This window comes from Myiozetetes cayanensis, unplaced genomic scaffold, assembly GCF_022539395.1.
Source record: "Myiozetetes cayanensis isolate MyiCay16 unplaced genomic scaffold, myiCay2020 scf6-25, whole genome shotgun sequence".
In the NCBI taxonomy this organism is placed as follows: domain Eukaryota; kingdom Metazoa; phylum Chordata; class Aves; order Passeriformes; family Tyrannidae; genus Myiozetetes; species Myiozetetes cayanensis.
The window spans coordinates 1,387,780-1,400,086 of record NW_026087853.1 but is presented as its reverse complement, the minus strand read 5'-3'; the positions used below and the strand labels follow the sequence as shown (position 1 = coordinate 1,400,086).

General features: G+C 50.8%; 2 protein-coding genes across 8 annotated transcripts in view; both read right to left on the bottom strand.

Moving 5' to 3' along the window:
- LGALS3 (galectin 3) overlaps positions 1 to 4,620 on the bottom strand; it is a 173,460-nt gene extending 168,840 nt beyond the window's left edge. Inside the window, exon 1 of the mRNA XM_050336936.1 lies at positions 4,602 to 4,620. The gene's annotated coding sequence lies outside the window, so the exon portion shown is untranslated. The remainder of the gene's footprint in view (positions 1 to 4,601) is intronic.
- The window catches only part of SAMD4A (sterile alpha motif domain containing 4A), a 93,646-nt gene that overhangs the window by 55,293 nt on the left and 26,046 nt on the right, over positions 1 to 12,307 (bottom strand). The window lies entirely within an intron of this gene.

The window sequence follows — 12,307 nt, the reverse complement described above, 5'->3', positions numbered from 1 at the left end:
GAGGGGAATAATCAAACATCCCAGCTTGCTGTTGAATTTCCCCAAAATAAACAGCGTGCTCAGAGTACCAACCCAAGCCTTGCTCATCCTCCCCAGTTATCACCACCTCAGCCATCAAAACACTGGTGTCCTCCAGCAAAGTGTGTCGTGGATCTTCATCGTCCTCCCCGCATCGCTGCAGCAAAACAAAACCTCTGCTCCAGCCAAGACCTCCCTTGCTAAGTGTGTTTGTACGAGACAGGAAGGGAACTCCAGCCCCAAGGACACAAATTTCATTAGTTTATGGATTAGGGAAAATTTGTGTGCAATCAGAGCACCAAAGGGTTGGACCAAGGAGCCAGGACAATGTTCACAGGAAGAGTTTAAGAGGACACATGAGCTGTGTGTCCAAACTGGCCCAACAAGACTAATGCAGAACGACAGAGAATCCACCTCAGTGCTCTTTCCAGGGGTCTATATAGGAAACATTTTGAGTAACTTTATAAACAATATAAAGATAAAAACATTCATTCAGAAAATTCCAAGTTAACTAGTTCAAAGGGCATCTGCTTCACTTCCTTCTTCTTGAGGATCCTGCACACATCAACTGATGCTTTGATCCTACAGAGTAAGGCAGGGCTGTATCACAGAATCACAGAATGGTTGGGGTTGGAAGGGACCTTAAAGATCATCCCATTCCATACCCCTGCCATGGGCATGGACACCTTCCACTGGCCCAGGTTGCTCCAAGACCCATCCAACCTGGCCTTGAACACTTCCACGGATGGGGCAGCCACAGCTTCTCTGGACAACCTGTGCCAGGGCCTCACCACCCTCACAGCCAACAATTCCTTCCCAATATCCCATCAAATCCTGCCCTCTGTCAGTGGGAATCCATTCCCTCTTGCCCTGTCCCTCCAGACCCTTGTCCCAAGTCCCTCTTCAGCTCCCTTGGAGCCCCTTTAGGCACTGAAAGGGGTTCCAAGGTCTCCCTGACGCCTTCTCTTCTCCAGGCTGAACAACCCTTGTACATCTTCCCATGGGATCTCCTGCAAACCTGAAGCCACTCCACAGAGATTCAGATCCTCCCTGGCTGAGCCGGACCGTGGCTCCGTATTCTTCTACAGAAACAGGATTAATTCACACCTGCTGGGACAATTCCTCACCTCTGGCAGCTGAAACCACATAAACCAGTCGGATGCTTTACAGCCAGCGAGTTTCTCCACCTCCTCTGCAGTTCAGTGAAATTGTTTTTAAGATCCTTTGTCCAGAACAACACAGACAGGGATGTTTACTTAAGAGCAAACCCGTAGGACAGAGAGTGCTTTTCCCGAGCTTCCCGAGGCACGTGGGTCCTGCTGGAAGGTGCAGGGCTGGCAGGGAGGGGAGTCCTGCTGAACAGCTACAGTAGGTGAGACGACCAAACATCTGAAAGGCTGGAAAAATAGCTTTAGAAAGCATTTAGCTCCCACACTTCCATGTAATCAGATACGACGCTAGCCAACAAAATCCTGGGTTTAATAGCCAATCCAAGTTTTCCTTGGCTGGCAGACAGAATTTGCTTTCTGTTTTTTGACTCCAGCACAAGCCACTCCTGAGAAACAGATTTTGCCTGCACTGCATTTTAAACAAGTCGGGGAGGGTGTGATTTAGAGGAGTCGGTGCTCAGGGGCTGGGGTGATGTTCTCCCATTTCTCACTGCTGAGCAAATGCCCTGCTCCCACCCGTGTGTCTGGCATGTGGGAAGCCTGTCTAGGGCAGCAGTTTGTGATCCCCCCGTGATTTGTGAATGATTTTCCATCGCTCTGAGCAGATTTATCCTGTTTTAGAGCCGTCCTATTGACACACTCGTTGTGTCGAGCTGCCCTTAAGATCTCCCTGTGTGCACAGGTCAAGACTCCACATGGAGAAAGCAGGGTGTCCATCTGAGTGATTCCATGAATTCAACAGGAGAAAGAATCAGGGATCCCACAGGCAGCATCCTTCACTTCCAGGGCACAAGGAGGACAAGGATACCAACAACCTGACAATCTTATTTTTATCAGATAAATAGTTTTCAGGCAGGCAGTTACCTGTGAACCCTCAAATAAATATGCAAGGCCACCGTGATTAAAGGATGATCTGTGCAGCCTCAGCCTACATATATATATATATATATATAAAATATTTTATAATCTTAGCCATTTTGATAATTGGCCCGTTCAAATTTGGGTACCAGGATTCCCTCTGAAGTGGGGAAGTTGGAGGGTTCAGATTCCTCTCAGTGGCTGCACGACCTTTGTATCAAACTCTCCAAATCCACACATGCCCAGAGTGTCAGAGCCTGTGACCCAGAGGTGAATATTTCACAGTTGTCCAAGGCAGTGGCTGGACTTGATGATCTTAAAGGCCTTTTCCAACCTAAACTATGACTCCCTGGGTGTGCATTACGATAAACACACTGGTTTTGCAAGAAAAGATCATTCTAAAGGTCTAAAGGCAGATGCTCACGCTACACGAGTGCAGGAGGCACAGACAGGATTTCTCTGTCTTCACAGGTGAATTAAACACCCCCACAGGTTGATAAGAGCCATTTAGGGCTTTATTTTAACTGGGGTTTTTTTGACCAGCCCTGTTCAGGGACAGGATCCCCAAGACAAGCACCCTGTGGGTGAATCCCACAGCCCCAGGGCTGGCTGGGTAGGAGGCAGAGCAGCCCAGCAGACACAGCAAACCCATGACCACGGCTCTAAAAATACGCTCCTGGTATCACGGCAGGCCAGGAATAGACCGGGAAGGGAGGATGGATGAAGCTGTTCTGACAGGATTTTCCTTTGTTTTATCTTTTCACACCTTCCCAAGGCTGCAACTGTGAACGATTAACCCTGTGGGATGAGCCTACGTGCCTGGATCTGTGGGGGGACCTTCTTGCTCCCTACCAGTCCCTGACAGGAGGGGGGAGCTGGGGGGGATTCGGGCTCTGCTCCCAGGGAACAAGGGACAGGATGAGAAGGAACGGCCTCAAGTCGAACCAGGGAAGGTTTAGAGTGGATATCAGGGAAAACTCTTCATAGAAAGGGTGGTCAGGCATTGGAACAGGCTGCCCAGGGCAGTGGTGGGGTCCCCATCCCTGGAGGGATTTCAAAGCCATGTGGATGTGGCACTTGGGGACATGGGTCGGTGGTGGCCTTGGCACTGCTGGGCTAACTGCTGGACTCAATGACCTTAAAGGTCTTTTCCAAACCAAACAATGCCAAGAATCCATGATATCTCTGACATCTTTCACTCTGTCTTCCCTGGCTGAAGGGATCAAAAACCCTACTGAAAGCCCACAGGTACTGATCTGCTCGTTTCACTGCCGAGAGGGAAAAGAGCAAGACCTGTCTAGAACAGGCAGGGCTGAGTGTGAAGAAATATCCCTTCAGGTGCTGCATGAAGGGCACTTCATGGGGAAGAAGTAAAAAGAGATCACAGCCACTGCCAGGTATCCTAAGGGCCTGCCATGAGGTTGGAATATCCCACCTTCTCCCCGAAAAGGGATTCACAACGTGCATTCTGAGACAAGGATGGAGCAAAAAACGTGGCAGGTCTGGGGAGAGACCCAGAAAAAACAACTCACAAAAAAACCCGCTCTGAGGCCATTCAACAGATCCATCAGTTGATGTGAGGGCCAGGAGGGGCTGAACTGGGGTCATTTACTCTTACTGGCTGAATTAGGAGAGTAAAGGTAAGTTTACAGGAGGTGAGCCCTCCACCCTGGCCAGCAGCAGCTCCACCAGGTACCCTCTGGGAAGCCAACATTCCCATGCTGAGTCCACCCAAACCCCTGGTTAAGCTGCTGCAGAGGTTAAACACAAGATAAAAACCCAAACCCCACCTCCAGCCTTTCATGATATCAAAACCAGCTCCTGCCCTCTGCTGAAACCACCCGTGTCGCTATTTATGGATGGATGGATCAATTCCTCGTGTCCTCCTGGATAAACTAAGTGACCGAGTTTCCTTAATTATTCCCCCAAACACAAGGACTTCTCCCAGGGGCACCACCCTCTGACAGGGGACTAACAGAGATTTATCCCCCAGGCAGCACATCTTTTATTCACTGTTACCTCTGCCTGAAGATCCCACACTGGTCAAGGCTGAATTTAACATCTTCCTCCAGTGCACCTCTGCTTAACATGCAAACCAGACAAATCAACTTTCCATTCAAGTTCATCAGCATTTAAATGAGGGCGAGTCCCTGGAGGGGCTGGACTCGAAGTCTAAGGACGAGGGGAGGAATTACAAAAATTAACACCCGTGGTATCGATCACAAACTCAGCAGGTCCATTGCTCTCCAGATTAATGTCTCCAGTAGCTGGTCCTCTCCTAACCTGCAGTCAACATACCATCCCTGAGCCTGGGTTTGCTACAAGGGAATTTATTACAAGACGTGGAGGGAAGGACACTCCCATCCTTCCCTGCTGGGGGCACACAGTCCCTGTGAGACCCTGGAACTCAGCATTCCAGGTGAGATGTGACCCACAGCACGTGAGGTGCGACAGCACGGAGGAGCCTCACCTTTGCTGAGAGTCATAAAATCAGGAAAGTTGGAAAAGCCATCCAAGATCGCCGAGTCCAACAGCACTGCCAAGCCCACCACTGACCCACGTCCCCAAGTGCCACATCCACATGGCTTTTAAATCCCTCCCAGGGATGGGGACTCCACCACTGCCATGGGAAGCTTGTTCCAATGCTTGCCAAAAAAAACTGCTAACAGAGAAACTCAGAGGTGAAAATCTTGCTCCCAGCTCCACACCCACACGGCAAATTCAACTGATCCCTTCTCCTTTGGCAGAGGGTTTTGCACAGCCCCTCGCCGCCTCCATGAGCACCCCCAGATCTCCTCCTCATCCCAGTCTCCCTGCTTTTTCCTGCACAGCGGGTGCTGGGAGTTGCACCCTTCTGCTCCTGACTCCGAGAGAGCAAAGGGGCTGGACTGCAGCACAACCCTGACCCCGAGTGCCAGGGGGAGACGGGACATGTCCTGCCGGCGCATCACTGCCCAAGGAAATCAGGGAATTAGGGAGAAGTCCAAAGAGGCTACAACCAGGCTGTCTGGGGACCTGCCTTGTGTCTGGGCTTCCAGGTGAAAATCCGAACCACCGGCAGGCGAGCGAGGAGACGGGGATGAAACAGGGCCGGGCTCCTTATCCCCCCACCCCTCCCTCCCTTCTTCTTCAAGGGCTGCGAAAGTGCCTGAAAATAGAACATTTTGTAATGGCAAAAAAAAAAAAAAGAGTAAAAGCAGCAGAACTGGGTCAATCAGCGAACGGGCTGATTTAAGAGCGAAGTCGCAGCGTTCGTAATGGGCTAAAAACGGCGCTGATGCGTTGCCGAGAAGGAACATAATTAAGAGGCTTTTTAAAGCGGCGCTTCCCCACCCCAGCCACAGAAATCACAGCTCACACTACCAGGATTGCTTCCACCTCATGGAGCAGGAATGCGCTGGCGTGCCGCAAGCTGGCCGAAGAATGCGGAGTTTCCGTGGGCCGGGAGAAGATCCCGAACGGCAGCGGTTCCCGGCATTCCTTCGTGGGTACATCACTGCTATCCAGTTATAAGGCACGGCAACGGAAATGGGGATGGGGAGGGGGTGGGGGGGGTATCTGATGTTTTGGCGTTTAAGGAAAGTTGGTGTAGCCCAGTGGGCGAGGGAATGAAACAGAGATTAAATAATGGGATAGGTGATGGGGTGCCTCTCACTGGAGGCTCTTGCCGGGCATGGCCCGGGAGGACCTAAGGAATACTTATATAAGGAACACACCTTCCAACGGTTCATTCAAGAATGAGCTCCCTGGAAGAAAACTCTGCCCTAATTAGGTGCAGATGGCCCAATCCGAGCAGGTTTGGGAACTGCTGAGGGGAGAACTCCGGCCCTGCACTGCCCAAAGGGTCACACCAGCAAACCCCCTGCCCCCCTTCCGACACCAAACCCAGACCGGCGCCTCACAGAGCAACAGAACTTTCCTGGATTCTCCCAGGGCGGTACAACGGAATCACGGAATTATTTAGGCTGGAAAAGACTGTTAAGATCATCGATTCCAACCCCAGGCAGGTCCTGTGCCCCTCAAAGTCTGCTGGAGCCAAAGGGCCATGAGCTCGACTACGGATCCTGTAGCTCCAGAAACCCGGCAAATACTTGGGGTGAAGCCACTGCTCCATGTCCAAGGACACCGTCACGCTTTGGAAGCATCTCTGGGGACATCCCCACCCACTCTGCCCTGCCAGAGACGAGCAGAGTGGATGAGTCAGACCCAGAAAGTTCATTCCCTCGACTTCTGCTCCTTGCTGCAATTAATCTTTGGGGTAATTAGATAAGCAGCCATCCCTCTAAACTCGTCAGAGCGGTCCCAACCACCTTGGGGCTGGTGACCTCCTTCCTAATAGACACCTCCTTCCCTATCCCACGGTGACACCCCTTTTCCTCTCCATCTGTCCCAAACACAGAGTGATTTGGGACCTTGGAAAGCTCTGCATGGGTTGAGGATGATGGGGGTGAGAGGAAAAGGAGGGGACACAAAAAGGGGCACAGAAAGAGCTGCTCCTCTTGAGAAACCCCAACTACCCCAGTTTGAGCTATTCCACCTCCCTCTAAACATCCCAGCACGGAGCCGGCGCATGGGGCGTGCCAAGCCCCAGCAGCTCCCCGCTGGAAAATTTTGGCTGGTGCCTCCCCCCTCCCTTCCACACAAAACCCTCGCCCTCCCTCTCTCGCAGGCACGCACAGGGAAAGGGAGGGAGAGCAGAGCAGAAACCACAAGCAAATGTTCTGGTGTGGTATTTCCCCTCCTCAGACCGTCCCTGCTTGAGATTCGAATCGTGTTTAAGGAATTTCAAAAAAAAAAAGAAAGGCAAAGCCCTTCCCCCTGTGCCGGAGGCAGCTCCAGAGGGACAGGCTCACCAGTGCAAACACAGATCCCTCCACAAGAGCTCTTCCACAAACTGGAAAATAACGAAACGTGGCTGGGAAATCCAGCATTTTTCTTTTTTTTTCATAGGGAAAAAATAATGGCGGCAGACGATAGATACACGTTGGGAAACCTCCAAGAGCTTGACCTTTAGCTGAGCAGAGAGGACGGTCACACGAGCACGCCTGAGGATTGCACGCACATGCGAAGGAGCTCCAGAGGATTTTCCAAACCCTCCACAAACAGATTGCACATCTCCTTTAAAAGAAAAAAAAATGAACCAAAAAAAAAAACCCAGAAAAAAGAAAAAAAGAAATGTTTTCTTCACTGTTTGCCTGTCAGGGGGATGCTCCAGTCAGGGTTACACACGGCATTACCCAACCCTGCACTGCACTCTGGGAGGGTTTGTTTCTCATGGACTCTCAGCTGAATGGCAGGAATGAGCCCTCTCCCCTAATTTTAAAAGAAAAAGGAAAAGGAAAATGAAGGGTTAGATCCCTCATTACTCCAAGGAATCTTTTCATTGCTCTGACAATGAAAAGGAGTGCAGGGAAGCGTGGTGGAGAAATCCATTCATCTTCTGAGGGTCCTTGGCTCAGCCAAAATGAGATGATTCAGCTTAAGCCCAAAAAACTCTCACAGCGAAGCGACAACCAAAGCCACTCTTGTCGCAGAACGATGCAGGGGACTCGACCCTTATCTCTGGAAAAACTGGGATCAGAGGTAACCAACCTGATGTGACCGTTTCCATCCCGCCTCCCCTACGGCCGCTGGAGCTGCACAATGTTTCCAGCGCTTTGGAAAAATAGTTTCAGGTTCTGCTGCCTCTATCTTGGCACCGAAACCAAGTTTCCATTAGTGAAAGGCTGAGGGGATGATTTCACTCCAGAGCTGAAATGGGGAAACCAGCAAAATGAGTAAGATGCAGCTCAACGTACCCAGGGGTCTTTGTCATAAGCCTGTGCTGAAGAATGGGGGTGCATCAGCTTTTTTTTGGGGGGGGACAAAACACCCAAAACACCCGGGGAGGTGCTTTTAAAGAGGATTTTTGGGCTGTGTGTGCCAGCTAATCCACCACTGCCAGGGATCATCCGGGATGGCGTGGGATAGCCGGTGTGGGGACACACCCCAGGAGGGTGCAGGGGTACCCCAGGATGGGCAGGGGTACGGGGAAGAAGGGATCCAGCCCGGGAGGACACCCCTGGATCCAGCAGGGTCTCCCCAGGCGGTGAAGGTGCAGGAAGGCAGCAGACAGGGAAGACAGGGAAGCTGATCTCCGACTCGCTGCCAACGGACGCCGAGGTTATTCACGTCCAAACAAATAATTCTGCTATAAATAACACGGCTGCTCCGACTTCCTGAGCGAAACCCTGCTCTTCTGGAGCTCCCAGAGGTGGAAGGAAATGGCGTCTCCTGGAGGAGCTCGCTGCAGGAGGTGGAACCCCCCAGCACCCTCTGGGGGGGGATCACGGACCGGCTCCTCCTCACGCTGCCCCCGTCCCCCAAAAACCAGCTCATGCAGGTGGGACACGCAGCTCAGTGCACATCAAGGACAAAAAAACCCCTGGTTTTCCTTCTTTTTTGACTTTTTCCTTCTTTTCGTGCCACAGCTACAAGCTCTGCAGTTGAAGCCATTAAGTGGCAGCTCCTCACAAGCACCAGAGATCCCTTTCTGGCACCGCCTCTCCGGCCGAGCACAGCAAAGGCACCTTGGAGTCAAAAAAGCACCAAGACTCATCCCTGGCGAGGAGCCAGAAGGTGCTGCCGGCATCTCCAGGCAGCAGGGATGCAACAGGGACCCAGGCCAGGCACGAGACGGAGCTGGGAAAGGTGCAGGTATTCCTTGGATCCTCTTGTCTTTGGAGCATCTCGGTTCCTGCTGCTGCTGGGCTGCCTGGAGGAGTCTCCGTGGTATGGAAACAGCAATGGTCAGGTGCATCCGAGCCCTGCCCTGAGGGAGACATGAGGCTGCTCCCAAAACTTCTGTGAGGCTGCTCCCAAAACCTCCTGCTTCCTGAGGCACAGCCATCCGTCTAGACAGAGGACATTCCTCGCCCTCCACCAGCCCAGTGCCTGGTCTGAGCCATGTCCTCACTTGCCAAGGGCAGGATCTGAGGTGAAATCCCGCAGGGAAGTCAAGAATGCCTCAAGAAGATGTTTTGACACCTGCACTCCCTGGACCACAGAGGTTTCAGCAGGAGAATGCCCAGGTGTCTCCTCCAGCCCCAGGAGCTCTCCATGGAAAGGCCACGTCTGGCAAGATACCTTGGACACCTGGGATAACCAAGTGCCTGTCTAGACGCCCAGGAGGGCACTTGCTAGGGTGGAAACATCCCTGGAAGTGTTCAAGGCAGGACTGGATGGGACTTGGAGCAATCTGGGCTAGTGGAAAGTGTCCCTGCCCACGGCAAGGGGTTGGAACGAGACGAGTTTTAAGGACCCTTCCAACCCAAACCATTCTGGGATTCCATGAAACCAAACCCCCAAGAGCAAAGGATGGATCCTGCACCATTTCCCAGCCTTGAGGTGCTACTGCAGCTGGAGACGTCAGGAATAGTGAGATATCCCATCCCCAGACACCCAGAGCTCCAGAGAAAAACACACCAGATCTTCTCCAAGAGGTCTGACCCACATCCTCCTCTCTCCAGGGGAAAACCAGCACAGGTGATTATTTCAAGGTAGAACAGCAAAATTGGCTTCTTTTTTCCCCTTCTGCTTTCAAAGAAAACCAGGCGTGTGAGGCGCACAAAGGCCTGAGTGCTTCTTCTCCTGTGCAGCTATTCTGTAACTACAACTGCCCACAGGTCCCTAAACCTTTGAACATTTGAGTCCCACTGACTTGCAACAGGTTGCAGACATGAAGTTATTTAAAGCACTTGTAAAATATTAATTGACATTTGCCTTACAGAAGGGGAAAAAAAGGGAAGAGACTGAGACAGGAACCCCAGGGATCCAGACGATCCAATTTCAGGCACCTAATTAAAATTAAATTTCAATTAATTTCCAATTACTTTATTTTAAACTTATTTTGTATTTATACTTTTTTTTTTTTTTAAGTTGCCTAAAAATGAGTCTGTCCCTTTGGTTGCTTTTCAATTAGATATCATCCTGACACTCAAATTGATGCTTTTATTTGCTAACTCCGAGGTTATTCAAAATCCCTACGCATTTAATTCAAGGACTTCAAGAGAACTTGACAGACATTCCCCACCTCCCTTTTTCACTACGTTGGGGATGATGAATCATTATATTTACTACTATTTTCTTCGCAGTGACGTGTTAAACTTCACTCAAGTGGAAACCGAAGAGCGGAATGACAAGGTGGCTTTGGTGCTGTGGAATACTCAGGGAGAAAACAATGGGATCAAAGCTTATTTTGCTTGCACTGTGCTTTTCAATTTTCTTTTTTGAGTTATTTTTTTCTTATTATTTTTTTTTTCTCCTCAGTCTCAAGAGTTTGGAAGTAACAGATCCTTCCTTAACCTGGGGGTTGAATAGGGAAGCATCCCCGGCCTCGGCTCAGCCCCGATGATTTTCTTTGCTTTGAAGGGACCAGCCATTGAACAGAACCTGACAATTCAGCCAAAAGGATGAAAATTTAGCCCTTCAACAACCTCTTTACAGATACTTTCCTATAAACTCCTCACCCCCAGCAGTTTGACTTGAAAACTCTGGCAGCAAACAAGCAGCACTTGAATATTTAATGTGAAGCACACAGCAAAACCCATCCTGGTTATGTTTTTATACTAAAGAAGGTTGTCATTATGCGGAGTCTAATTTTCATTCTCTCCCTACAAAAAAAAAAAAAAAAAGCCTTAAATAAAAATTAAGAAAGCCCTGTTTGTTTATCTGCCTTTTTCTGTGTTTACATCCCACACTTAGCCTGAATCCCCCAGCACTGCACAAAGGCTGGGAGCTGCTGCGGAGAAGGCGGATGGCTGATGCCGTGATAAATACCTGGAGGCTTCTCTGCCATCACTAATGAGCAAAAATATGTATAGAAGTAGGGGAAAAAAAAAAAAAAGCTTTCCAGAAGTTGGAGTTACAGTGCTCATCTCTGGAAACATTCCCACTCGTTTTTGGAAGCATGCATGCCGGGGGGGAGAGAAAAAAAGAATCCGACAGAACCTGTGGGCGTCTGAAGCCACCTCAGCTTTGAGAGACTGAAGATCTGGTTTAAAATTGGCAAAAACATCCTTCTGCAGAAAGACAAACTGCAGACAGACACGATTCAGTGCTGCTCAGGAGTAAACCTGCACCAGGGATGTTTGCAGGGAAAGTAAAGCAGAGGATGCGACAGCGAGAAGAAGTGCCCCAGAAAGCTCTGCACCAGATTCCATGCACTTTCCAACGGGAAATGGTTTTTTTCCTGACAGCATTGCTGACATGTCAAGTATGTCTTCTTTGCCTCTTTCTTCCCCCACAAAAAACCTCAATGAGCACTGGTTTAAATCAGAGCTGCTTCTGTTCTGAACAGGGAGTTCCTGGTCACTCCAAGATCCCTCCTTCCGTAGGATCTGACGTTCGTCCCTGCTCTTACTGCTTGAGCGCAGCCACTCCAGGGTCACGGTGACAGATGCAGTTGTAGAGAAAACTGAATATCCAATAAACAACTCAGTAAAGTGACTTCTCTGTGCCAGTCCATTACATGTTCTTCCCAGGATAAGCTCCGTGCTGCCGCACCAGGCCGGAGCCCCGGGCGATGTGACCGGCTCCCGATGGAGCTGAGCCAGGATCGCAGGGAGCAGCAGGAGCCGTGGCTGTGCCAGATCATCAGTGGCTTACCCAGGAGCACACAGGGGGACTGATGACAGCAAATAAAACATCCCCACCGAGCCCAAGATGGGCACAGCAGGAGCTCCAACCTCGGGGAGCGGTGACTCCGCAGCCGGCGCTCGGATGTCCTCGACGCCACATGACAGTGTTGTGCCTGGCAGCTCCTTCCAGACACGCCAGCCTGGAGCACAGCACCACGGCCCCAGGGACGAGCCAGGATCCTCAGGAGGCAGGACACAGCTCTGTGTGGTGCTCAGGGGGCTGGGGAAAGGGAGCAGGAAAGCTGCCAGCTCGCAAACATCCTACGTGTGCTCCCTGGGCTGACAGTGACACCCACGCGGGGGATTCAGTTTGGGAGGGGATGAAGACCCTGCCACAGCCCCCTGCCATCCCCCTGCATGGCCACAGCAGGGACAAGGGCTGCCAGCCTATCGAGGTCTCATTTAAATCAACAAAGGAGCAAAGATGCATCGTTGTGTTGGGGTTTTTTGGGGCTTGTTTTTTGTGTGCACAGTTGAGTGACACTATCGGGTCTAAAATCACTTCTGCATAGTTTCCAATTGCATGTACCTTCAGCACAAGGAGCTGAAAGATTCCTGGCACCAGCACATGCCCCAGAGGGACTG